This window comes from Pongo pygmaeus, chromosome 3 (genome assembly GCF_028885625.2).
Source record: "Pongo pygmaeus isolate AG05252 chromosome 3, NHGRI_mPonPyg2-v2.0_pri, whole genome shotgun sequence".
Lineage (NCBI taxonomy): Eukaryota > Metazoa > Chordata > Mammalia > Primates > Hominidae > Pongo > Pongo pygmaeus.
The window spans coordinates 6,068,456-6,094,438 of NC_072376.2; the positions used below are offsets into that span (position 1 = coordinate 6,068,456).

General features: G+C 45.3%; 1 protein-coding gene across 13 annotated transcripts in view; it reads right to left on the bottom strand.

Moving 5' to 3' along the window:
- KIAA0232 (KIAA0232 ortholog) overlaps positions 1 to 23,118 on the bottom strand; it is a 97,765-nt gene extending 74,647 nt beyond the window's left edge. For 3 of the 13 annotated variants that reach the window (XM_054484739.2, XM_063663507.1, XM_054484734.2), the window contains exon 1: positions 22,536 to 22,715. The gene's annotated coding sequence lies outside the window, so the exon portion shown is untranslated. Of the gene's footprint in view, positions 1 to 954; positions 1,039 to 1,266; positions 1,326 to 9,640; positions 9,748 to 17,429; positions 17,520 to 18,642; positions 18,762 to 22,535; positions 22,716 to 23,021 lie in introns of those variants that run through there. The other 10 variants (XM_063663506.1, XM_054484736.2, XM_063663501.1 and 7 more) reach the window with 10 other exon arrangements.
- Between the last annotated feature and the right edge of the window lie 2,865 nt (positions 23,119 to 25,983).

The window sequence follows — 25,983 nt, forward strand, 5'->3', positions numbered from 1 at the left end:
TAAGACAGTGAGTTAACATTTTTTAAATTACTATAAAAGCCACAGCCAAGTAATACAAATTACAGTTCTCCAAAACGGACTCAGGTAAGAAGCAATACTTCAATAATGTGTTTATATCTGTCAATAATCTTATTCTATATGAAAAGTTTATATGGATTATCTGATTCATATCCTAATAGTTAAAAATTTTAAAGAGTCCAAATAAAATTTTCTGTTTAGGCAAAAAGATACACACTAGAGAACTCAGAATAGGATCAAAGTAGTACATATGTTCATTTCTCATCCATTAATTATATGCTTCCAACATTAAACCAAGCCTTTAGATATGGTTCTGAAGATAACTATAGTAATTCTTCTGGACCCTAGGAAGATATTTAAATAAACAGTGTCATCATTTAAAGGATAACTCGCTACGCAGTTTCCCCAAAGTATATTCTGGGTGATATAAAAATATATTCCTTTGCCATAAACTTCTTCATTTTGCATAAATTAGGGAAATACCAAAGCTGAAACAAGAGCAGGTTTGTTGATTTCAGGATATCTTGAAACCTTTAATAGGCTAATATGCACCCGGAACCTCCAAGAAAGAAACAAAGTAGTGGAGAGCATTCATTTATTCATTCATTGACCCCTTTTGCTTCCTTGGAACACAGCTTGGGAAATAGGAGATGTTCTAATCAGAAAGAATTTTCTCCAAGGCCCAAGTTATTAATATAAGCAAGGCATAGATCACCTGACCTGAGGTCTTTATATCCTGAATTCCCAGGATTAAAAAGTTAAACTGAAGATGTAATTTAGGAATAAGATCATTAATTATATTCATCTCCTTTTCTTTCCTTTAAATAACTTGCATAAATTGTACTATTCTATACAGTAAATCAATTAGTATTCCCTTTTATATGGTATCAGAAACTTCCACATTTTCCCATTTCCCACATACACTTAGGGACTTACTGGTTGTCTTCATTCTCAACGCATTCTCTGGAACGGTTACAAGGGCAAAGTCCACTGCGCCCTACCTTTATCACTGCACACTACCTACACAACAGCGAAGCAGGCATTTTAGTATCAAAGACGTACTTACCATCATTAAAACGATCTTAGGTTTCTTTACACTTTACAAAGCAATCACAGTTTTTAATGGACCAAAAGACAGCTGTCTGACAATGGGATGTTAATGGCAGAGCTTCCACTAGGTAATCAACGCAACTGGTCAGTGGCTCTAAACTAAGGATGGCAGAGTATGGCACACTAGTGTTCACTTACCAGAACAAGAGGGAGCCCTCCAGGGGCTGGTGGAGGGAGGCCCGCTAGAGCAGGAATACCTGTATTTAACAAACATTTGCTAAGTATTAAGCACAGCTGCTAAAAGTGTTAGAAATGCTACCAAATTTAATTGTACTTTAAGGCATCCTCGAATCTGGGAAACACATTAAGAATTCCTACTAGCTGTGATGTTTATCTTATGGAACTCTCCCCAAATAAATAAAATAGATTTATTTCTCAAAACCTCAAATACAAATACTTTAAAGACAAGTTAACATGTAACATTCTCAAAAACACATTTTAAATAATCAGCAAAGTGCCATACTTAACAAAGGTGATACATTTTGGATGGAATTTTATGTTAATTAAAACCTTTCCCCTCAAAAATGACTATCTGTAGAGCCCTATAAGGATATCTCCTTAAAATTTCAGATATGTTCAAGTCACAAATACTATGTTACAAGGTAAATGTAAAGGAAGAAAATAGGTAGGAAAACTACCCACTGTATGGCTCAGAAAAGCAAAAACAAACATGGAAGGAAAATAGCTAACAATCCAAACATTAAACATAAAAATCCACTTCCAAATGAGTCATGTCAAATATAAAATTGGTTATTCCTTTTTTATAAATTCTGGCCAAGTTCTCTAACATGAAATACTTGATTCTGAGGTTAGTAAAAAGTATTCTCTTTAAGTGAATATGAAATTAGACAACTCTAGAAAGAAAGAAATTATTATACTTGAAATTTTAATCAGGGTAATCTTATCCAAATGAAACCTTCGAGTATTTTCTAACTACCAGTAACTACATAACTACTGGAATCTTCCAACTATTACCTAACTACCAGTAACTATATAACTTGAGAGCTGTGTGACAGACCCTTGAATATTCATGTTTCAATGTTTAGCATTCATGTTTGATAATATCAAAGATTTGTGTAATTTATCAAAAGTCACCCCCTACAAATCTTTCTCTTACCTTGTCTTCTCAGTCTATATTTCCAACTACCCATGGAATATTTCCATTTGAACTTAAGGGAGCTGGGCTTCAATTTATATGAGAAAGTCATATTGTGTGTGTATATATGTATGTGTGTGTATATATATGTGTGTGTGTGTGTGTATATATATATATATATATATATATATATATATGCACTCATTTTAATTTTTTTCAAGAGATAAGGTATTCTTCTGTCATCCAGGCTGGAGATGCAGTGGCACAATCATAGCTTACTACAGCCTAGAACTCCTGGGCTCAAGTGATCCTCCCACCTCACCTTCCACAGTAGCTGGGACTACAGGCATGCACCCACCAAACCTGGCTTTTTTATTTTTTATTTTTTTTGGTCAAGAAGCAGTATGTTGCTCAAGTATGCCCAGTATGTTGCCTAGGCTGGTCTTGAACTCTTGACCTCAAGTGATCCTTCCATCTCAGCCACCTAAAGTGCTGGGATTACAAGCATGAGCCACTGCTCCCAGGTATATGCACTCATATTCGACTATTATTCTTCTTTCAACCTTCTGTCATTCTTTCCTTCCTTGAGAGAACCTCACACCAATTAATTTCATTCTTCTGTGCTCCTTACATCACCAACATACCACACCTTGCTCTATACCTGAATCACCACTCTGTATTCTATGTTATAGCAAAATCTCCTTTCTGTCTTTACGTCCTTGGGGAAGACGTGAAGATAAGCATTCTGGTTGGAGCTTCCATCAGAAGAAAAGGTTAAATGTGCACTGTAACTCTGTTCGTACATAAGACACACACACACATAGTTATTTAGTAAGGGGGCTAGTGGGTTGGCGGGGGTTGAGAAGAGTCACAGAGAAAGAGGAAGAGACTTACCCCATATTTTTCCAGAATGCCAACCAATGAGTCAAATGAAATCAATCAAAAAAATTTCTAAGAAAAATATTGTCCAACCATGGCACGCTGTGATGTACAACCCAGACCCTCAACTGAAGGTCATGCAGCCCCAGCTGCTGGGAGTGCTCCGTCAGCCCCTTCAAGTACTGCCATGGTTACAGAGAACTGCCTCACCCAACATCTTGCCCTCTTCCAGGCAAGTCATCCTGACCGACTGAGAGAGCGTACAGGCCTGGCTACCCAGCCCAAGCCAGGACAGCTTCCACGGGCTATTCTAATGGGGCTGGCCAAGGCTATGCTATAATTGGGCATGCAAGGTAGCTCAACTTCTCCATTCCCTGAGTCTGGCCCCTACGAGCAAGCCCTAATCAACATTCTGCATGCTAAATTGTCTGCATCTGCTTCCCAAAGTACCTGCCTTCCCAGAGAACCCAACTTGTGACACTCATGAAGGAACTAACAGCCCTATCAGGATCAAGGGCCCCTTTATTGCATATAAACAGCAGAAACCACCACCATTTAGTGGGCATTTATTATGTGCAATACACAGTGAGGGATACAAACTTAATCTGGAAGGTAATGGTGGCATGCATACAAATAACTTCTAAAGCTAAAAGAGTGTGATTTCAGCACATGCACAAAATGATCATCCTCACAGGCCCTGTATTTTTCTTTGTACTGCAAATAAACCAGAATCCACATTTCTACTTTATGAAAACCCTATGTTCTACATTTAAAAACATGGATATGCTAATTAAAGTCCTAAGCACTGTAAGCCACTTAATAGCACCTTTCTCTTTTTTTTTTTTCCTTTTTGTCCTGTCACCCAGTCTGGAGTGCAATGGAGCGATCACAGCTCACTGCAGCTTGGAATTCCTGGGCTCAAGCAATCCTCCCACCTCAGCCTCCAGAGTAGCTAAGACGACAAGTGTGTGGCCATCAAGTCCAGCTTTTTTCTTTGGTAGAGACAGGGTCGCACTACATTGCTCAGGCTGGTCACAAACTCCTAGGCTCAAGCAATCCTCCCACCTCAGCCTCCCAAAGGGCCAGGATTACAGGCATGAGCCACCATGCCTGGCCTAGTAGCATCTTTTCAGTCTCTTACAACCACTATCCACTTATTCTTTGAACAAAGGTGAACTGAACAAAGGTGAACTGAATCTCTAGAACTGCACTGTCCAATGAATATGGTAGCCACTAGTGACTATTTACATTTAAATTAATTAAAATTAAATAAAATTGAAAATTCAGTTCTTTAATGGCACAAGCCACATTTCCAGTGTTAATAGCCCCATGTAGCCAGTGGATACTGAATAGAAAAGACAGGGAACATTTTCATTATCAAACAAAGTTCTACTGGACACAACAGGTCTAACACATCAAGATTTGGGGAAATGGTGACAATTCCACATCCTGGTTCAATACCCAGCTGCTGAACTTAATTTCCTACAAACTAAGAAAATTACAAATTATCCTAAGACCAAATTATCAAGAACTCTGTCTATATTTATATTTGTATTCCCACTACATTCCATGTTAATAAGCTGTTGGAAAAGCATTGCTGAACTGAACAAACCCTTAAGAACCTGCCCGCCCTTCCTAACTGGGCTCTTGGTATCACCCCCCTCACATAACCTTTCAGAGTGATAAGCCCAGGAGCCAACCTGGCTCTGCATCTTCTATGCGACCCAAAACTACATAAAATGTTACCAAACGACATTTCTGCCATTCTGCTTACTTCATTTACAGAATTCAAACAAGTATAATGAGCAAGGTCTTTTCCTCCAAATTTTCTTTTTTTTTTTTTGAGACGGAGTCTCCCTCTGTCGCCCAGGCTGGAGTGCAGTGGCATGATGTCGGCTCACCACAACCTCCACCTCCTGGGTTAAAGTGATTCTCCTGCATCAGCCTCCTGAGTAGCTGGGATTACAGGTGCATACCACCACACCCCGCTAATTTTGTATTTTTAGTAGAGATAGGGTTTCTCCATGTTGGTCAGGCTGGTCTCAAACTCCTGACCTCAGGTGATCCGCCTGCCTTGGCCTCCCAAAGTGCTGGGATTACAGGCATGAACCAGCACAACTGGCCCCAAATTTTCAAATATAATAAAATCAGAACACATGAAGAAAACAGAGCATACGTAAGTCCAGGCACGATGACTCAGCACTTTGAGAGGCCAAGACAGGCAGATCACCTGAGGTCAGGAGTTTGAGACCAGCCTGGCAAAAATGGTGAAACCCTATCTCTACTAAAAATACAAAAATTAGCCGAGCATGGTGGCGGGCGCCTGTAATACTAGCTACTCGGGAGGCTGAGGCAGGAGAATCACTTGAAACTGGGAGATGGAGGTTGCAGTCAGCCGAGATCATGCCACTGCACTCTAGCCGGGGCGATAGAGTGAGACTCCATCTCAAAAAAAAAAAAAAAAAAGAAAGAAAGAAAGAAAAAGAAAACAGAGCATATGCAAAACAAACGCCAGCCAGGCGGAGTGGCTCATGCCTGTCATCCAAGCACTTTGGGAGGCTGAGGCAGTGGGATCATGATGTCAGGAGATGGAGACTATACTGGCCAACATGGTGAGACCCCGTATCCACTAAAAATACTAAAATTAGCCAGGCGTGGTGGCGGGCACCTGTAGTCCCAGCTACTCGGGAGGCTGAGGCAGGAGAATCGCTTCAACCCGGGAAGCGGAAGTTGCAGTGAGTCGAGATCGTGCCACTGCACTCCAGTCTGGCGACAGAGCGAGGCTCCGACTCAAAAAACAAACAAACAAAAAAACAAACAAACAAAAAACCCAACTAATCTCAAAGCAAAAACCCGATGTGTAAAAAACAGAATTCTTAGTCTCTATAAGAGTCTTTCTAATAGTTATATAGTCTTAGGCTATGCCATCCACGATTTTGACTTGAGGCCAAATCGATACTTTCTAGTAGACATGAATTTTTTGTTTGTTTTATCCTAATTCCTCTGACAGACCTAGCTCTCATGAAAAGAGATCAATTTCAGGAAATGAGTCACAATTTTTAAGAAATTGTTTACCCCCAACTTTAACACCTGCTGTGGAATGAACTGTTTCCCCCAAAAAAGGTATGTTCAAGTCCTTACTCCATTACCTGTGAACATTACCTTATTTGAAAACAGGGTCTGCGAAAATGTAATCAAGTTAAAATGAGGTCATACTAGATTATGAGCCACCTAAATTGGATGAGAGACTCTAATTCAATGATCTGATGTCCTTATAAGAAGAGGGAAATTCGCACAGAGACACGCAGGGGAGAATCCCACGCGAAGACAGATGCGGAGACTGCAGTAATGTACCAATGCAAGCCAAGAAATGCCAAGTATTGCCAATAACCACCAGATGCTAAGAGTGGGGCATGGACCAAGCTCTCTCTCAGAACCTCCAGAAGGAACCAGCCCTGCCAACACTTGGATTTTGGACTTCTGGCCTCCAGAACTGTGAGAAGATACACTTTTGTTGTTACAAGCCATCCATCAAAGTTTGTGGTACTTTGTTGTAGCATCCCTAGGAAACAAACACAGCACCTCTGACTTCCTCCCCTACACCTGACGAAACTGCATTTCTTCTTGTGCAACTTTTATCTTAGTAAATAGTACACAGCAGCTGGGCACGGTGGCTCACGCCTATAATTCCAGCACTTTGGGAGGCTGAGGAAGGAGGATGGCTTCAGCCCAGGAGTTTGAGACCAGCCTGGACAACACAGGGAGACTCCATCACTACAAAAAAATAAAAAATTAATTGGGCATAATGTCACATGCCTGTAGTCCAAGAGACTCAGAAGGTTGAGGTGGGAGGCTCGTTTGAGCCCTGGAGGTCAAGGGTGCAGTGAGCGATGATCACGCCCCTGCACTCCAGCCTGTGCAACAGCGAGACCCTGTCTCACAAATAAAGCATGTAACTGAGAAGAAAGAAGAGGGTTGGTGTCAGCATCAGAAGCATGACATATTTAAGCTTAGAAAGGGATTATCTAACCTAGTGTTGTTCAAATATGTCTCAAAGCAGTAGTAGCCAATGCTACACTACACAGGTTAAGGTGGGACAGGTGAGGAGCAGGGGATGGCCAATACCCATCTCTCCATCACCTTGACCCTTGGCTCATGCCTTAAGTACCTAGGCTCTCTATAATTATGTTATTCCTTGTTCATTGAATCAACATCTGATCACCTACTCAGCATCAAACACTGCTTTCGCAACATGAAAAAGCATGAGCTAAGCCAGACCTCCCATTTCATGGATTAAGAAATTTAGACGGTATTTAGGGTCTCGTGGAGAGTCAAAACCAGGGCCACCATGTATGTGCCCTATCTCCAAAGCTGGTGCCCTTTCTATCATACTATCCACTCCTCGTTTAACTTGTAGCCTTTCCTTCAAACATTTTTATTTCTCTTTTTTTTTTTTTGAGACGGAGTCTCGCTCTTGTCACCCAGGCTGGAATGCAGTGGCGCGATCTCAGCTCACTGCAAGCTCCACCTCTCGGGTTCACGCCATTCTCCTGCCTCAGCCTCCTGAGCAGCTGGGACTACAGGCGCCCGCCACTGTGCCCGGGTAATTTTTTGTATTTTTAGTAGAAATGGGGTTTCACCGTGGTCTCGATCTCTTGACCTTGTGATCCGCCCGCCTCGACCTCCCAAAGTGCTGGGATTACAGCCGTGAGCCACCGCACCCAGCCTCTTTTTTTTTTTTTGAGAGGCACGGTCTGGCTCTGTCACCCAGGCTAGCTGGAGCACAGTAGTGCAATCATGGCTCTGTAGCCTGGAATTCCTGGGCTCAAGCAATCCTCCCACCTCAGCCTCCCAGGTAACTGGGTCTATGGGCATACACCAACTACACCCAGCTAAGTTTTTTTTTTAAGAGATGGGATCTTGCTATGTTGCCCAGGCTGGTCTTAAATTCCTGGGCTCAAGTGATCCTCCTGCCTTGGCCTCCCAAAGTGCTGGGATTACAGATGTGAGCCACCACACCCAGCCCTCTTTATACATTTGTTGAGGGTTAAAGCAAAGCCTTTTTCCCTGCATTTAGCATATCATATCCTTCTTAAAGTTTTTAGTTTGGCCATTACTGTTCACTGTCCCAACAGGCCTGGAGGCATTTTGAGAAGATGACAGGCCTGAACCTCCAGACAGACAGAAAATGGCAACCAGCTCTGACCCCACTTTAGCCAATGGCAAAATGCAGGGTGATACCTGATCCTTTTCAATGTCATTTTTGCCCACCCTGGCAAGGCCTAAGTAAGTTCCACTCAGAGGAGCTTCAGTTTCCATGACAGTTTCTATCTCATGGCTTCGGAAAAAAACTGTTAAAACACTGCTCTTAAATGTGCAAGTGTGTTTTTTGGGAAATGAAATAATAAAATACTGAGGAAAAAAGTATAATGTCTAAAGAAAAAAAAAATCTGCCTGACACTACACTGTTATAGCTTCCAACATATTAAAAAGAAGCCGACGTGCTGCATGAGGAAGGCTCTCCAACTGACTGTTGTCAGTAAATGTCCCAAAGTCTGTTCCTCAACTCTATGCGATGATCAGGACACAAGGCGGTGCCAAAGGATGCTGACTACCATAACCAAGTGACCAACATATAAACCAGAAAACCAAGAATGGAAACAAAGCCCTCTCATCACGGTAGCTAAGGCCACTCAAGAAGCCTACTTGAACATTCTCAAAGACACCCTACGAGCTCAGAAAGAGCAAAAGGAAGGTAAGATATTCTTATGGTAGTTTTACTAAGTGAAGATTACAAGCTGAAAGAAAACCATGTGACCAAAGTTTTAAGGGCCATAAGAGTCACCTTCTTGCACTAACTGTGTCAAATCTTATAAATGTGTGCTTCCTTTTCTACTATCATGATTGATTCCTCAGATAGGCTATGTTAGAGCTTTCTTTAAACAGGTGGCATGAAACTCACTTAAAAAAGAACAATATGGTCAGGGGCGGTGGCTCACGCCTGCAATCCCAGCACTTTGGGAGGCCAAGGCAGGCAGATCACCTGAGGTCAGGAGTTTGAGGCCAGCCTGGCCAACATGGCAAAATGCTGTCTCTATTAAAAACACAAAAATTAGCCAGGGGTGGTGGCACACGCCTGTAGTCCCAGTGACTTGGGAGGCTGAGACATAAGGATCGCTTATGTCTCAGGAGGCAGAGGCTGCAGTGAGCTGAGATCGTGCCACTGCACTCCAACCTGGGTAACAGAGCAAGACTGTCTCCAAAAAAGAAAAATATAGGGAAGGATCCCGATCCTATCCTGATCCTACAGACCATCTCCAGGACTCGTTCACTTCTACAAATAACCAATTCCACATATTACATATTAATTAGACCTGGTTTCTGATACTTTCCTTTTACTCAAGTTCTAATGAAATTTTACTCAATTTCATTAGAAATTTTACCTTTTACTCAATTTTACCTTTTACTCAAGTTCTAATGAAATTTTAGTGCAGCTCACTTACACACAAACCACACCTCTCATCATCCTCTCCTCACCCAGTCCACACCCTCGCTGGCTCCTCTGCTGGCTGCTCCTCCTCTTCCCAGCTTTCCAGGCTCTGTCCTCGGACTTCTCTATTTCCATTCACTTCCTCCACCAGTGCCTTCAAGAGCAAAATAATGCCAGTCATACATGTAATTAAAATTTTCTAGGCCAAGTGCAGTGGTTCATTCCTGTAACCCCAGCACTTGGGGAGGCCAAGGCAGGCAGATTGCATGAGACCAGGAGTTTGAGCTCAGCCTGGGCAACATAGTGAGACCCAGTCTCTACAAAAAAAGTAAATTAGCTGGATGCAGCAGCGCATGCCTAAAGTCCCAGCTACTCAGGAGGCTGATGTGGGAAGACTACTTGAGCCTGGGAGACCAAGGCTGCAAGAAGCTGTGAATGTACCACCGCACTCCAGCCAATGACAGTGATGTCCTAGCTCAAAAAATAAATAAATACATTTTCTAGTAGCCGTATTAAAAAAGAAATAGGTTAAATTAACTTTAATATGTTTGATTTAACCCAATATATCCAAAATAATATCACTCCAAATATAATGAAGGTAAAAATTAATGATATATTTTACATTGTAATTTTTCACACTGTCTTTGGCATCTGGTGCATATTTGACACAGCACATCTCAATTCAGATTAGCCACATGCAAAGTTCAAAAGCTACATGTGGGCCGGGCGCGGTGGCTCACACCTGTAATCCCAGCACTCTGGGAGGCTGAAGTGGGCAGATCACAAGGTCAGGAGATCGAGACCATCCTGGCTAGCACGATGAAACCCTGTCTCTACTAAAAAATACAAAAAAATTAGCTAGGCGTGGTGGCGGGAGCCTGTAGTCCCAGCTGCTCAGGAGGCTGAGGCAAGAGAATGGCGTGAACCCGGGAGGCGGAGCTTGCAGTAAGCCGAGATCATGCAACTGCACTCCAGCCTGGGCGACAGAGTGAGACTCCATCTCAAAAACAAAACAAAACAAAACAAAAGCCACATGTGGCTTGTGGCTGCCTTATTTAACTGCACAATCTGGCTTACCTCTTCTAGTCCCATGGTTATAAATACCACCTATGCAGAGACTGCTCCACCCTTTCCCTCTACCCTGCTTCTTTCTCCTTAATTCCAGAATTCTAATGCTACCAAGCTACTAGACAAGGAGGTATCTAACTGGCATCTCAAACTTATAACATGTCTAAAGCCAAACAACACAACCCTGAATTCTCACCACCATTACCCTTGCCATGACCTTCCCCATGTCAGTCAAGGGCAACCCCACGCTACGATGGCTCCTCCTCTCACATCCCACATCTCGTCCATCAGCAAACCCTCTTCAGTGTACCTTCATCATGGACGCAGAACCAAGGCCTTTCACTTGCTCTTCCCCTACCCCTTGAAACGCTCTGCTCCTCAGCTATCTCCACATCTTTCTCTCTTCCCCTTCAGGTCTCTGCTCCTCAGCTATCTCCACATCTTTCTCTCTTCCCCTTCAGGTCTCTGCTCCTCAGCTATCTCCATATCCTTCTCTCTTCCCCTTCAGGTCTCTGCTCCTCAGCTATCTCCACATCTTTCTCTCTTCCCCTTCAGGTCTCTGCTCCTCAGCTATCTCCACATCTTTCTCTCTTCCCCTTCAGGTCTCTGCTCCTCAGCTATCTCCACATCTTTCTCTCTTCCCCTTCAGGTCTCTGCTCCTCAGCTATCTCCATATCCTTCTCTCTTCCCCTTCAGGTCTCTGCTCCTCAGGTATCTCCACATCTTTCTCTCTTCACGTTCAGGTCTCTGCTCCTCAGGTATCTCCACATCCTTCTCTCTTCCCCTTCAGGTCTCTGCTCCTCAGGTATCTCCACATCTTTCTCTCTTCCCGTTCAGGTCTCTGCTCCTCAGGTATCTCCACATCTTTCTCTCTTCCCCTTCAGGTCTCTGCTCCTCAGGTATCTCCACATCTTTCTCTCTTCCCCTTCAGGTCTCTGCTCAAGTGTCAACAGAGGCTTTCCCTGTCCACCACATATGATGCAACACCCCATCTTCTGCTCTGTTTTTCCCCTTGGCACTAATTTTCACTTCACATGTGCATCTACTTGCTTATTTGTATTATCAGTCTTTCTACCCACACCCACCAGGACAGGACCGTGTGCAGCCACTACAAAGGTGCCCTGCTCAGATCACCCTTCAAGAGAAGCTGCTACAGGAAACCAAGCTGACAGCCTCAAGTTGCTACATGTTCAGAGCCACAACAGCACTGACACCAAGCCATGCTTCCATCAGGCTGCCCCCAACTAACGGTTTAATCCGAAAGGGACAACAGACTCAGGTCTTTCTGTCCAGTGCAGGATGCACAGCTTCAGCATGAGAATTCCCCATCAGCTTGGTCAAGACTTTCTCAGAACTGTACAGTGACCTAAGACTATTCCTAGCCACTCTTCCTCTCCTCTCTTCACGGGAATCAGACCAACTGGAAGTCAAAAGGCTCTTCCTACATACTACTCCTGCTTCCTCTCGCCTTACCCTTAATTCCCCCAATAAACCTCCTGGATGTCTAATCCATCCTGGCATCTGTACCTAGCCCACTGCAGACAGTCAACAAATACTTTGTAAATGAATAGATCTATAGGTAGAGTAGGGAAGTGGAAAGAACATGAACTTTAAGTTGGAAGGACGGAAGTCTGGGCTCCTGCTCTGCCATATATTACCTGTGACCACAGGGAAGTTTTTTGGAATCTGAGTTGTAGCTTCCTCATTTGTAAAATGACAATCATCCCATCTCTCTCAGAGTTCTCAGGAGGCTTACATTAAATGGTTTATCTAAGGTCCCCAACACAATGCCCTAACAGATTAGAACTGTTAACCAGTGTTAGCTCACTCTCCCCTTATCCATTTTCTGTAGCTACTTCTAAGAATCCTTAGCCCTTTTACTTCACCAAGAATTCTGACCACTTTTTAAGAAAGCACCAAATAATCCTAGTGAATCCCTTATTCAATTGAACCTGATTGATGAATAAACTTTATTTTTATTCCTGACTCACCTATGATGAGCTTAAGGTTTTACTTCATTTTACAAGGTGAAATCTCAGAGATAGCTGCTATCTTAACACTGAAACTTAGGCTGTTTCGCTAAAGCTTCAAGTTAAGCATACTTTTTCAAACACAAACCAATACAAAATCTAAAACTACAGTTCAGTACCAACTTCTTAAGGCTAAGTTTTTTGGAGCCTCTATCTTCTCAAAGTCTGTAGCATTCATGATCCATTATGGAGTTTTTCAGGAAAATACACACTGACTCTGTGTGGATTTCAAATAAATAGTTTTTTTTTAATGGCTCAAGCACAATATGCAATGTTGTTTATATACACATTTTAAAAAGTCCTCAAGTGGATAAACTAATGGTAATTACTTAATTAACTAATCGTAATTAGTTAATTAGTTAACATTAGGTAATGTTAATGGCAGTCACAGGGAACAGTATTAGGAGGTGAGAGGATGAGGGGTTCTTACTATGAGTTTTTATAAAGTCTTCATAGGACTGGCTACATAATTTGTGGGACCCAGTGCAGAATGATAATGTGGGTTCTGAATTCAAAAATAACTAAGAACGGCGGGGCGAAGTGGCTCATGCCTGTAATCCCAGCACTTTGGGAGGCCGAGGCAGGTGGATCACGAGATCAGGAGATCGAGACCATTCTGGCCAACATGGTGAAACCCCGTCTCCACTAAAAATACAAAAACATTAGCCAGTTGTGGTCGTGGTCACCTGTAGTCCCAGCTACTCGGCAGGCTGAGGCAGGAGAATGGCGTGATCCCGGGAGGTGGAGCTTGTAGTGAGATGGCGCCACTGCACTACAGCCTGGGCGACAGACCTAGACTCTGTCTCAAAAAAAAAAAAAAAATAACCTAAGACTATCACGACTACAACAGCAGATCACTGAAGCAACCAAGGGCCCTGTATGATGCAATTACAGGCTCCTAAAGCCAACTCTGTACACCTTTATCAACTTTATGAGCCTAATATTCTATGTGCAATATAAAAAATCTGTGCTTAATTGTATGAAATCATATCACAGGTCTACTTCAGAAAACAAAACATCCAGCCTTAATGGAAGTAGTAAAACTAATATAGCCACCAAGAAAATTTTTAACATGACAAATGATTATTCAGAGTAGTTAGAAACTTGTTGGTCAATTTTTTTAAGGCTGCTGAGAGTAAGGCGGTTACTCATGAAAGTTCACTAAGACACATGTACAAAAATGTTTACTGTTGCACTGTGTTACAAATAACAAAAACCTGGAAACTCTTCATATCAACTAGTTAAATAAATTCAGGCACCTTTGCCACAAGGTAATACTAGGCACATTTTAAAAAGAACATGGTAAAGCAAATCTGTACCTCAAGTAGATCTGTGTATTAGTCTGTTTTCGCACTGCTGATAAAGACATACCCAAGACTGGGTAATTTAGAAAGGAAAGAGGTTTAATTGACTTACAGTTCCACATGGCTGCGGAGGCCTCAAAATCATGGCAGAAGGCAAGGAGGAGCAAAGTCACATCTTACATGGATGGTGACAGTCAAAAGAAGAGAGCTTATACAGGGAAACTCCCCTTTTTAAAACCATCAAATCTCATGAGACATATTCACTATCATGAGAACAGCATGGGAAAGACCTGCCCCCATGATTCAATCACCTCCCACCAGGTCCCTCCTACAACATGTGGGAATTCAAGATGAGATTTGGGTGGGGACACAGCCAACCCATATCAATCTGTATGTCTGATATGGAAAGCATTCCAAGATACAAAGTTTAGTGTTTGTTTAAATAATGACACGAGAACACTCTTTACCATGATTCCATTTTTTAAAATTTATCTGTGGTCTTCAAGGGAAGATGAATACAGGATGGGAAGGGAGATGAAGAAAGAGACTTATTGATCATGTTAAAAAGTCAGCTTGAGTCCAGCCATAGTGGTTTATGCCTGTAATCCCAGCATTTTGGGAGGCAGAGGCAGGAGCATCGCTTGAGTTCAGGAGTTCCCAGCATTTTGGGAGGCAGAGGCAGGAGCATCGCTTGAGTTCAGGAGTTCCAGAACAGCCTGGGTAACGTGGTAAAACCCCATCTCTACAAAAAAATTAAAAATTAGCTGGGTGTGGTGGCACACAACTGTAGTCCCAGGTACTCAGGAAGCTGAGGTGGGAGGACCAATTGAGCCTGGGAGGTGGCCAAGGCTACAGTGAGCCACAGTTGTGCCACTGCACTCCAGCCTGGGTGACAGAATGACACCCTGTCTCAAAAAAAAAAAAAAAAGGCTTTGTAACAGCTACTTATATTCCAATGTTTTGGCAAATCATACAAAATATATACTTTAACAAGTTTAATTTAAACTTTAAAGTATATAAAAACAGGCCAGGCATGGTGGCTCATGCCTGTAATCCAACACTTTGGGAGGCCAAGGCGGGCAGACTGCCTGAGCTCAGGAGTTCGAGACCAGCCTGGGCAACATGGCAAAACCCCATCTCTACTAAAAATACAAAAGATTATCCGGGCATGGTGGCACACGCCTGTAGTCCCAGGTACTCAGGAGGCCGAGGCAGGAGAATCACTTGAACCCAGGAGGTGGAGGTTGCAGTGAGCCAAGATTGTACCACCGGACTCCAGCCTGGGTGACAGAGCAAGACTGCCTCCAAAAAAAACAAAAAAAAAAAGGATATAAAAACAAGAAACTCCTTCAGATGGTACTGGCAAAAGATTAACAAAAATAGAATCAGGACTCAATTATCTATGATGGTAACCAAAGAAAGCAGTGGCAAGGAAAACAACCAAAGAAAGAATTAAAAACATGCCTACTTTATTTCAACTTTCTCTCCATTAAAATATTCAGGGAAAATGCGAGCAAGGAGCAACATACTCATCAGACATCTAATAAAGGGCTTGCCTGGGCATGGTGGCTCACACCCACAGTCCCAGCACTTTGAGAGGCCAAGGCGGGAGGATCGCTTGAGTCCAGGAGTTTGAGATCAGCCTGGGAAACATGGCAAAACCCTGTCTCTACATAAAAAGAATAAAAATTAGCCAGGAGTGGTAGCATGAGCATGTAGTCCCAGCTGAGGCAGGAGGATCACTTGAGCCCAGGAGGTCCTGGTTGTAGTGAGCTGTGATCGTGCCACTGCACTCCAGCCTCGGTGACAGAGTGAGACTCTGTCTCAAAAAAAAAAAAAAAAAAAAAGACCTTTTTTAATTAAAAAAAAAAAAATTAAATAAAAAAAGGAAGGGCTTGAAAAAATCTCCAAACTGGATGAACAACTCTGAAATAATTACAGCTGGTTTTCCTTATCTTCTTCCTATCCAACCAGGGGCAACACTGAGGAAGAGACAGATATGGAGAAAGCCTGGCAACAGGTAAGCACTTAGGGAAGATGTCAGAAACAGAATCTCAATAGTCATTCCAAATACCAAACAGGAGGTTTCTACTGCTTAATGTATATTAACAAGATGTAAGATTAAAGTGAAAATATTCGCTTTCCTGAAAATAACATACTGTATAGCATAACCTTTGACAATTTCTATTTTCCACTCTTTTTTTTTTTTCCTTGAGACAGGGTCTCGCTCAGTCACCCAGGCTGGAGTCCAGTGGTGCAATCATGGCTCACTGCAGCCTTGATCTCCTGGGCTCAAGCGATCCTCCTGCCTCAGCCTCCTAAGTAGCTGGGACTACAGACATGTGCCACCACACCTGGCTAATTTTTAAAATTTTTTTGTAGAAACAGGGTTTCACCATGTTGCCCAGGCACATCTCAAACTCCTGGGCTCAAGTGATCCTCCCACCTTGCTTTCCCAAAGTGCTGGAATTATAGGCGAGCCAGCATGCCTGGCCAATTTTCCAGACTTTCTTAAGCCATATGCAAAAAACCTGCTCATCTACAGACAGGTTTGCCTGTCTTCAGAATAATTTAGGACCACTGTCATGAATCTGTTTATGCAAAAGCCCTCTCCAACTTACTCACAAAATTAATGAAAGAACGTAGATGCAAGTTGAAAATGAGATGACTGGTCAGGCACAGTGGCTCACACCTGTAATCCCAGCACTTTGGGAGGCCGAGGCAGGAAGATCATGAGGTCAGGAGTTCAAGACCAACCTGGCCAACATGGTGAAACCCCGTCTCTACCAAAAAATAAAAAATTAGCCGGGCATGGTGGCACGCGCCTGTAATCCCAGCTACGGGGGAGTCTGAGGCAGGAGAGTCACTTGAACCCACGAGGCAGAGGTTGCAGTAAGCCAAGATCATGCCACTATACTCCAGCCTGGGTGACACAGCAAGACTCAGTCTTGGGGGGAAAAAAAAAAAAAAAGGCCAGGCGTGGTGGCTCAGGTCTGTAATCCCAGCACTTTGGGAGGCCAAAGCAGGCAGATCACGAGGTCAGGAGATCAAAACCACCTGGCTAACATGGTGAAATCCCGTCTCTACTAAAAATACAAAAAATTAGCCGGGCGTCGTGGCAGGTGCCTGTAGTCCCAGCTACTCGGGAGGCTGAGGCAGGAGAATGGCGTGAACCAAGGAGGTGGAGCTTGCAGTGAGCCGAGATCGCGCCACTGCACTCGAGCCTGGGCGACAGAGCGAGATTCGGTCCCAAAATAAAAATTAAAAAAAGGAAAGAAAATGAGATTTTTTTTCTTTACACACACACCAGAAATAAATATGTGAACACTGTCATAATAAACTAGCATATACAATTAACCAATGTATCCAACCACTAGTGTTCTCTCCACCTATTCAAATTAATAGCTAAAAGCTGTGACTTACTGAGCACTTACTATATGCTGGGCCCTGTTGTGTCACGCGGATTCACAAAGTTCTCATACAAAGTTATTCCAACTCTATCCTCCTTCTCCTGAAATCAGAGACTGTAAATTTTGAGTTAATTCAGTCAAACATTTAACAAATGAGTACTATGTAAAAGACTATATTGCACACTAGAGGAAATCAGCAATGATTAAGATTTTCCTCTACATCTCTCAAGGAGTTTATAATCCAGGAAAGACCTTCATGTATATAAACTAAAAAGTCATAAGGAAAAAACAGATAAGTAGAGGTATCAGGCTAGCACTGTGTGGGAGAAAAATAATGAGTTAATTCTGAAAATCAGGTTACAGAAATAGAAGTAGCAGCATTTAAGCCAAGACTCCAAGACTCAGAAAGAGAGAGAAAGGTGGAAAGGATATTTCAGAGTATTCTGTCAATAATGGAAGTGGCCAGAGGTCTTGTGTTGAAATATAAGGTGACAAGAAGAGATGCAGGCTGGGTGTGGTGGCTCATGCTTATAATCTCGGTACTTTCGGAGGACAAGGCGGGCAGATTGCTTGAGCCCAGGAGTTTGAAGCCAGTCTAGGAAACAGAGCAAAACCCCATCTCTACAAAAAATTAGCCAGGCTAAAAAAAAAAATTTTTTTTTTTCTTGAGAGAGCCTTGCTCTGTCGCCAGGCTGGAGTCCAGTGGCGTGATCTTGGCTCACTGCAACCTCCACCTCCCGGGTTCAAGAGATTCTCCTGCCTCAGCCTCCCAAGTAGCTGGGACTATAGGCGTGCTCCCCCACGCCCAGATAATTTTTGTATTTTTAGTAGAGACGGGGTTTCACCATGTTGGCCAGGATGGTCTCAATCTCTTGACCTCGTGATCCGCCCGCCTCGGCCTCCCAAAGTACTGGAATTACAGGCGTGAGCCACCGCGCCCGGCCAATACAAGGAATATTTTTAACCTTGTGCTCTGGTTCCCTCTACCCAAAAAACGGGTCGGTGATTTACAGTCAGCAATGCAGGCGCTGCATCTATTCCATTAGACCCTACAAGTTTAGATATAGATGGGAAAGATGACAGTTTTTACTTTGTATAAAATACCACTTACTATGTGATTATGTGAAAGGCCAAAAATAACTGTAAAGAAATATTCTAAATAGTAACTATATTCAACATAGTAAAACTACATTTCTAATGTTGTTGTTGGCACCGATGTTTATTAAAAATACTTCACCTGGGTCTCGTGTGGTGGCTCATGCTTGTAATCCCAGCACTTTGGGAGGCTGAGGTGGGAGGATTGCTTGAGCCCAGGAGTTCGAGATCAGCCTGGGCAACACAGGGAGACCCCTGTTTCTACAAAAAAAAAAATTGTTTTAATTAGCTGAGCATGGTGGTGCACGCCCGTGGTCCCAGATACTCAGGAGGCTGAAGTGAGAGGATCACTTGAGCGTGGGAGGTTGAGGCTACAGTGAGCCATGATCACACCACCGCACTCCAAGCCTGGGTGACAGAGCAAGATCCTGTCTCAAAAACAAACAAACTTTATTTGGAGACTTTAGCCAGGGTCAGAAAAAATAAAAATAAATATACTTTATAATATTAACATACTCTTTAATGTTGATCACAGACTTTGACTTTATTTAGCAAACATTTAAACACTTATGTTTAACATTAAGCACTTATGCTTAAATGCCTGAGCAAGGTGTTGGGGGCAAAATGATGAGATAGACACCACAGCCAGAGTTTACCATGACCAATTTATAATACAACATGATATAGACAATAATGAAGGAAAAATAGAGAACTATGATTGAGGAAAGGAATAATTCATTGTAATAGGACTTCCAAAGGACTCCAGAGAGAATATTTGATATGAACTTTTAAGAACTGGAGGGAGTGGGAGTGAGACAAGACATTCCAATAAGAGAAAAGAATATAAGCAAAGAAGGTCTGAAATAGCTTGGCATGTTTAGAGAATCAAGAGCAGTCTTGTTTAGCTGGACAGTGTGGAAAGGGGACAAAGAACACAAGATAAAGTACAGAGATGACTGGGGGCCAGACTGCAAGGGGCCTGCATTGCGATGCTGATATCTCTGAATTCTAAGCTCCAAAGCACAGGCAGTCTTAGAAGACTACTGAGCCAGAGGCTGACAAGGTCTGAGCTCAGGAAAGATGACTCTGGCAGCCAGGCAAAGTATGGATAGGAAGGGGTGGGGAGGAGCCTGAAGACAAAGTTAAAAGCTTTAAGCCATTTAGCACTAGTTAATGGGTGCAGCACACCAGCATGGCACATGTATACATATGTAACTAACCTGCACATTGTGCACATGTACCCTAAAATTTAAAGTATAATAATAAAAAAAAGCTTTAAGCAAAGCAAGCAATCTGAGGTTTTAACACTTACACTAGGCGAGTATTTTTAAAGGGTTTGAGTCTTGACGAAATTTCACGTCTTCCCTCAAGTGATCATCCCAACTATTCTGTGAAACAGGTGTCATCAATCTTCCCATTTTACAGATAAGGAAACTAGCTCACAAGCCATTAACTGCCAAATCAAACGCTACAAAAACAAGGACAAAGCCCAGGCTCAGTACTTTTCCACACAATGAAAAATAAAGAACAAGAACATTCTAATTGCTTTTGAAGAGTGCTACCGTACAACAAAGCACAGAGCAGGCTAGCTACATTACCCTATATTACCACTGGAAGTGTTAAAAATTCATCTAATCGGCCAGGCGCGGTGGCTCACGCTTGTAATCCCAGCACTTTGGAAGGCTGAGGCAGGCGGATCACGAGGTCAGGAGACAAAGACCATCCTGGCTAACACGGTGAAGCCCCGTCTCTACTAAAAATGCAAAAAATTAGCCGGGCGTGGTGGCATGCACCTGTAGTCCCAGCTACTCGGGAGGCTGAGGCAGGAGACTCGCTTGTACCCGGGAGGCGGAGGTTGCAGTGAGCCGAGATCACAGATTCCAGCCTGGGCGACAGAGCGAGACTCCGTCTCAAAAAAAAAAAAAAAATTCATCTAATCTTCTTAAATGTTTGCAACTTGTATAACAAGCTAATTATCCTTAGATTTGACTTCTGTTAACATCATATTAAAGACCTATACTTTTTCTCCAAAGCAAACAAAAAAGCACCTGCACTTTGAATTCTACTTCCTATGGAAATAAATAAGAATATTCTCCCTTCCCTTCAATGTTTAAAAACTAGCATTTCACTGATGTAACGGGCTTACATAAAAACCATTATACCCAAAGAAGCTGTAAACCACTTTTTGAATGATTAAAAATGCATTATTTAGCAAGTACAGCAATTGAATCTGAGTTATAAGATGTATTAAGTGAAAGGAGCTTCTATAGGTATGCAAACGCAAAATCTCGGAAATAGGTTGTGTCATAAGGAAGCGACATAGAGATTCTGAGACCTATTTAGGAATGGTTCAATCCAAAATAACTGATGGAAGAATATTTGACCTTGAGGATGCCGAGTGATAGATTCCGCTCCTCCTCCCCCCCGCCCTCACCCGCCTTTAAATTCTAAGTCCATGAAATGGTCAAAGTGTTCTGAACGGGTCTTATTTTGCACTGGAAGAATCTAGCTTGGGCATTTTACCGTACAGTTTTATCCACAGCATCGCCTATTATCAAAACTGCTTGTCCCTACCCCCTCACGAGCTTTCTAACAGTTTTTAAAACAAGAGCCAGAAATGTAAAATCCCTTCTTAGGAACTTGAGCAATAAGTCAAAGTATCCAGCCCAGGTAATTATTAGCAAGAACTACATTTATATAATTTTTTCCAAAGAATCTCGCATGCCTCCTCTCCGCTGAATCTCCCTCCTGTTTTTAACTGGGTTAAGTCTTTATAGCTTGCCTATAGAGGACAAAAACAGAAAGGTGGCAAAAAAGAAAACAAGACAGTTCTGCCATGATTTAGGGGTCTGTACCAAGAGTTCGGCAGGTCCTGTCATCTGCACACCACAAGACGCAAGCTGAATTCTAGGGCAACACGAAGCATTCCAACACGACACACACTGGTTTCTCCAGCGGGAAGAAGCAGAGAGCTCTAGAAATGCCAGCTGGAGACACGTATTGTTGGAAAGGAACCGGATCAGGCCCCGCAGCAACTCGGGGCGTCCTCGCGCCAGGGTCTGCCGGGCGGCTCACGGATGACTGTGGGCCTGTCACTCCTAGCTCCAGCTGTAACCTTCGCCAAACCTTGCGCTGCACCGGCCCCGCCCTCTAGGCCCGCCCCCCCGCGCCGCGCCCCGCGCCATAGGCCGGCGCGCCAGTCCCTCAGCCGGCCTCCCGGCCCCGCCCGCCTGCGGCCCTCCTCCCCCACCCCGCGGTTTTCCCTTCCCGGGGCCCCAAAAGGACAATGCTGGAGGGGAGGAGAACGGAGGGGACGCGAGCGAGCGGCCCAGCCTGCCGGCCTGACCCCGCTGCCGGGGACGCCGGGCGCCTCCCACCGGCCGAAGCCTTCCTCCCGCGCCCACTTTCGGGGCTCCACGTCCTATCAAGTCTAAGCACCCCCGCCTCGTCTCCCCCAGAAGAGCCGCCCCGGCGCGGCGACACCTGCCCCAGGCAAGAGGCAGCCAACGGCAACCCATTGTGCGGACTCATCGTCCGCTGCCCACCCGGGCGCACGAGCCGCAAGGCGCACGAGCCGCAAGCCGGTGTCCCGGCGTCCTGGGGTCGGGGCGGGGGTCCCAGGACCCACAGTTCACCCGCACACCCGGCACCACCAGGGTCGGGACCGGTCAGGCCTCCCTCGGCTGGTCCCGGAGACATCAGCAGCGGCCCGGTCTCCCTTAGGCTGGCCCCGGAGCCATCAGCGGCGGCCCGGCCTCCCTTAAGCTGGTCCCAGAGCCCCCAGCGGCGGCCCGGTCTCCCTCAGGCTGGCCCCGAAGCCCTCGGCGGCGGCCCGGCCTCCCTTAGGCTGGCCCCAGAGCCCCCGGCGGCAGCCCGGTCTCCCTTGGGCTGGCCCCGAAGCCTTCGGCTGCGGCCCGGCCTCCCTCGGGCTGGCCCCGGAGCCCCACGGCGGCGAGCGTCCGGCCTCCCCGGGCTGCGCCCACCCGGCCGAGGGGCTGCTCCGCGCCCTCCCTCCCCACCGCCTGCCCGCGGTACCTGCCGAGGCTGCCGGGCGGCGCGGCGGCCGGCGGGGGCGCCTCTCCTCTGGCTCCGAGGGGCTGCGGGCGGCTGCCGAGCGCCGGGCGGCCCTGGCCTGCGCCTTACGTAAAGCGGCGACGGCGGCCCCAGCGCCACTCCGCGGAGGGCGGGAGGCGGCGCGCCGGGAGCCGCTCTGCTCCGTTACCCGGCAACTGGCCTCAGCGCCCCGCCAACCAGGGGCGCGCTCCATATCCTTCCGCCCGGGTGCCGGGATTACATCAGCGCCGGCCGGGCCCCGCCCCTACCCCTCCCTCCGGCTGGCCTGCGGGCGCGCGCGGGCGGTGGGCCGCGGGCTGAGGGCGCGGGGGGGACAGGCCGGGGCTGGTGCCTGGCGGGTGGGGATCTAGGGCCGGGATGCGCCGCGCAGCCTGGCCGGGGCGACGGAAGCCGCTGGGAGGTGAGAGGGCAAGCAGTAGAGAGAGCAGGCAGGAAGCGGGAGCCCACCAGTGTGCTGGGCGTCGGAGAGGAGACGCCTCTCGCGGAGGGGCACGTGGGACTGCCCTCGGCAAAAGCCCCCGAACTCCGCCGCCGCGCCCCGCCCCTGGCCCGCAATGGGGAACTGGGGCTCGGCGTGCACGGCCCCGCCCGCGGCCCGGTGCAGCCCCCGCCTTCCCGGGCTCGCGCGCCACCTGTCCGCGCCCCCTCCTCGCCGCGTCCTGGGATGGCTGGAGTAGGCGGCTTAAAATAAAGACTTTAATTTTTTGTTGTTGTTGTTAAGGAACCCAGAAGACAAGCTAAAGAAATGTGACATGGCTCTTTTTTTATTAACTAGGCAAAAATAAATTCTGGAAGATTCCAAAGTGGAAACCAAAAATGTGCATTTAACCTTTTAATCAAAGTGTCTTCACACCCACCTACCTTCCCTAAATGTGACTCCTAGGCCTGTTCTAAAAAATCAAATAAGTATCATGGACCTGGAAAAGGAAGGGAGATTACTTAGAGGAAAGAGGTCCAATGGGAGGAGTGACTTACCTGGGGTCATTTGTTCATTTATGGAGCACCCCCTAGGTGCCAGGCACTATGCTTTTCTGTTCAGAACCTGTAGGAGAATTTCCTGCACCAGCTCACGGGCTTGTGGGAGAAGCAGATGCTGAAACACTGGAAAGGGGTCATCTGCTCAGTTGGCTAGATGCTGCATGCATCCACGGAAGGACAAACCGAGGAACTGTCGCTTACATGCTATCTACAGAGTGTTTTTCTGCAAACATATCTTTTTGTTCTTTACAAAAATCATGGGACTAAGCTTTGTCATCCCCATTTAACTGGTGAGGAAGCTGAGGCTCAAAGAAAGTGATTTCACCCAAGCCTGGCTGCTACCGAGTGGACAGGGCCTTCTGACCCTGCTAAACCACCTCTTGCAGGAGACGGAATATGAACCCAGGCTCCTGGCTCTGACATAGGGGTTTCGTTTCCTTTACGCTACTGTCTCCCTTAACCAGTTTGCTCCTAATTGTATTCTCTCAGCATTCTCCCAGGTGAATGTATATCATCATAAATCATGCGTTCATTCAGTCAGTATCTTCTGAGTGCTTGTTGTGGACCTGGCTCAGTGCCAGGAACGCACAGTTCCTGTGCTCCTGGAACTCAAGCTCTAAAAACAGTGAAGAGAATGGAAAGGGCATGGGAAATCCAGGGCCACTTGGGAGTAAAGGAGGGGAGAGTAGCAGAGCTTCTAGTTCACAGGTGCCCCCAGACTCCAGGATTTCACAGACCAAAGTATGGGGGATTTGCAAAGGATGATCAGCTTTTGATTTTTGCTACATTGGTGACATATCTGTCATCTACATCATATTTTACAAAAGAGTATTAACAGCAAAATTCTTTGAAAAGTAATAACAGTATATCTCAGTCTCTGAAGAAAGGAAACACAGTTGGCATCTGTATAGTGACACACACACACGCGCGTGCAGTTTATTGACCTTTTTTAAATTACTTTGCCACAGACCAGTTTTTATACTCGTTCTACCATGAACTAGTAGAACCTGAATACTTCTTGGAAGAAGAGGTTTTTAAGTAGGAATTATCTTGTATTAATAGGATTTGGAGCTGGTGGGGAAAGATGACAGATTAGGGAAAGAAAGTGTCTTGTTTACTTTGTTTTCGTAACAAAATAGCCCCCTGTCCTCCAAATTGTTGTGATAAAAATCCTAGGAGTCTCAGCTGACTCCAACCTTAGGGCCTTTGCATCTGCTGATTTCTGTGAGGAACTCTCTCCCCAGACCTCCGCGTGGCTGGTTCCTTCTTGTTAAAGGCCCAGCTACGATGTCACCTGCCCAGAGACATCTAGATGCCCAGTTTGGAGTAGCCAACCTTCCCAGTCATGATGCCACTGCTATATTTGTATATTTGGTTTCTTTATTCACAGCTCTTACCAGTATCTGAGATTATCTTGTTTGTATGTTTGTTTCCTCATTCATCTCAGCCTCCTCACTCAAGACCCGTATCTCACAAGAGCAGGCATCTTGCCTGTGGTGCTTATTTTCGTATGCCCAGAGCCCAGCACGGGGCCTGCCAGTTTGTAGGTGCAGGACTGAACTATCATCTGTGATGTAGTCAGAGTGGACATCAGGAAGAAAACAATCCCACCTTCCCTTGAGCAATCAGGAACAGGGCTCTTCTGCATGAGCCCCTTATCCCCTGTAGTGTGCCACGCTGCCTACGACCTTCCTTAAGGCTCCCGGGTAGAGATCAGCCAACTTAAACTCAGGAGAACAGTAGCTTTCTCCCTCTTGTGGGCTAAGATCCCTAGGGAATGCAAATGAGGCCAGAGGACTCCTGCGTTAAGGCAGGGTTGGTGTGGAGGCGGTAGACTCCCCCTTCAGCATTTTCTAAGAAGAAACCATTGTCTCCTGTGTATGTCTGAGATCATTCATTTCATTTCTCTAGTCTCAGGAGCACCTGCCACAGCTTTTTAACCCCTACAGCCGGGTGAGGCAATGCTGGAGGAAGCTGACGACTCTGAGTGCCCTCTGACTTGGATGTTCAATGCTAGCGAGGATTCTAACAGCTGCCATCTGGGGCAGTGATTGTGTAATGTGTATGCTCAGTGAACAGCAGGGATGAGGCTGGGTCCGGGACGCTTTGTGATGTCGTGCAGCAAACGGACTGACAGCAGGCAGGGGCCAGGCCTCTTCGACTCTGTGATCTTGGGTACATAATATCCCTCTCTGGGCCTCAGTTACCCCATCTGCACAAGAAGGGACTTGGGCAGGAAGATTTCAAAAATCTCCTTTTTTCTGTGCCTCTGTGTGTGTGTGTGAGAGAGAGAGATTTCGAAACAAAATTTCAATGAAGCTACACTTTGATAAAAGATGTACAAACCCTCACCTGTCACCTGACACGAACAATGCCAGCTCCTGTTTACTGACCCCCAGATACATGCCAGGTGCTTTGCTCACATTGTTCT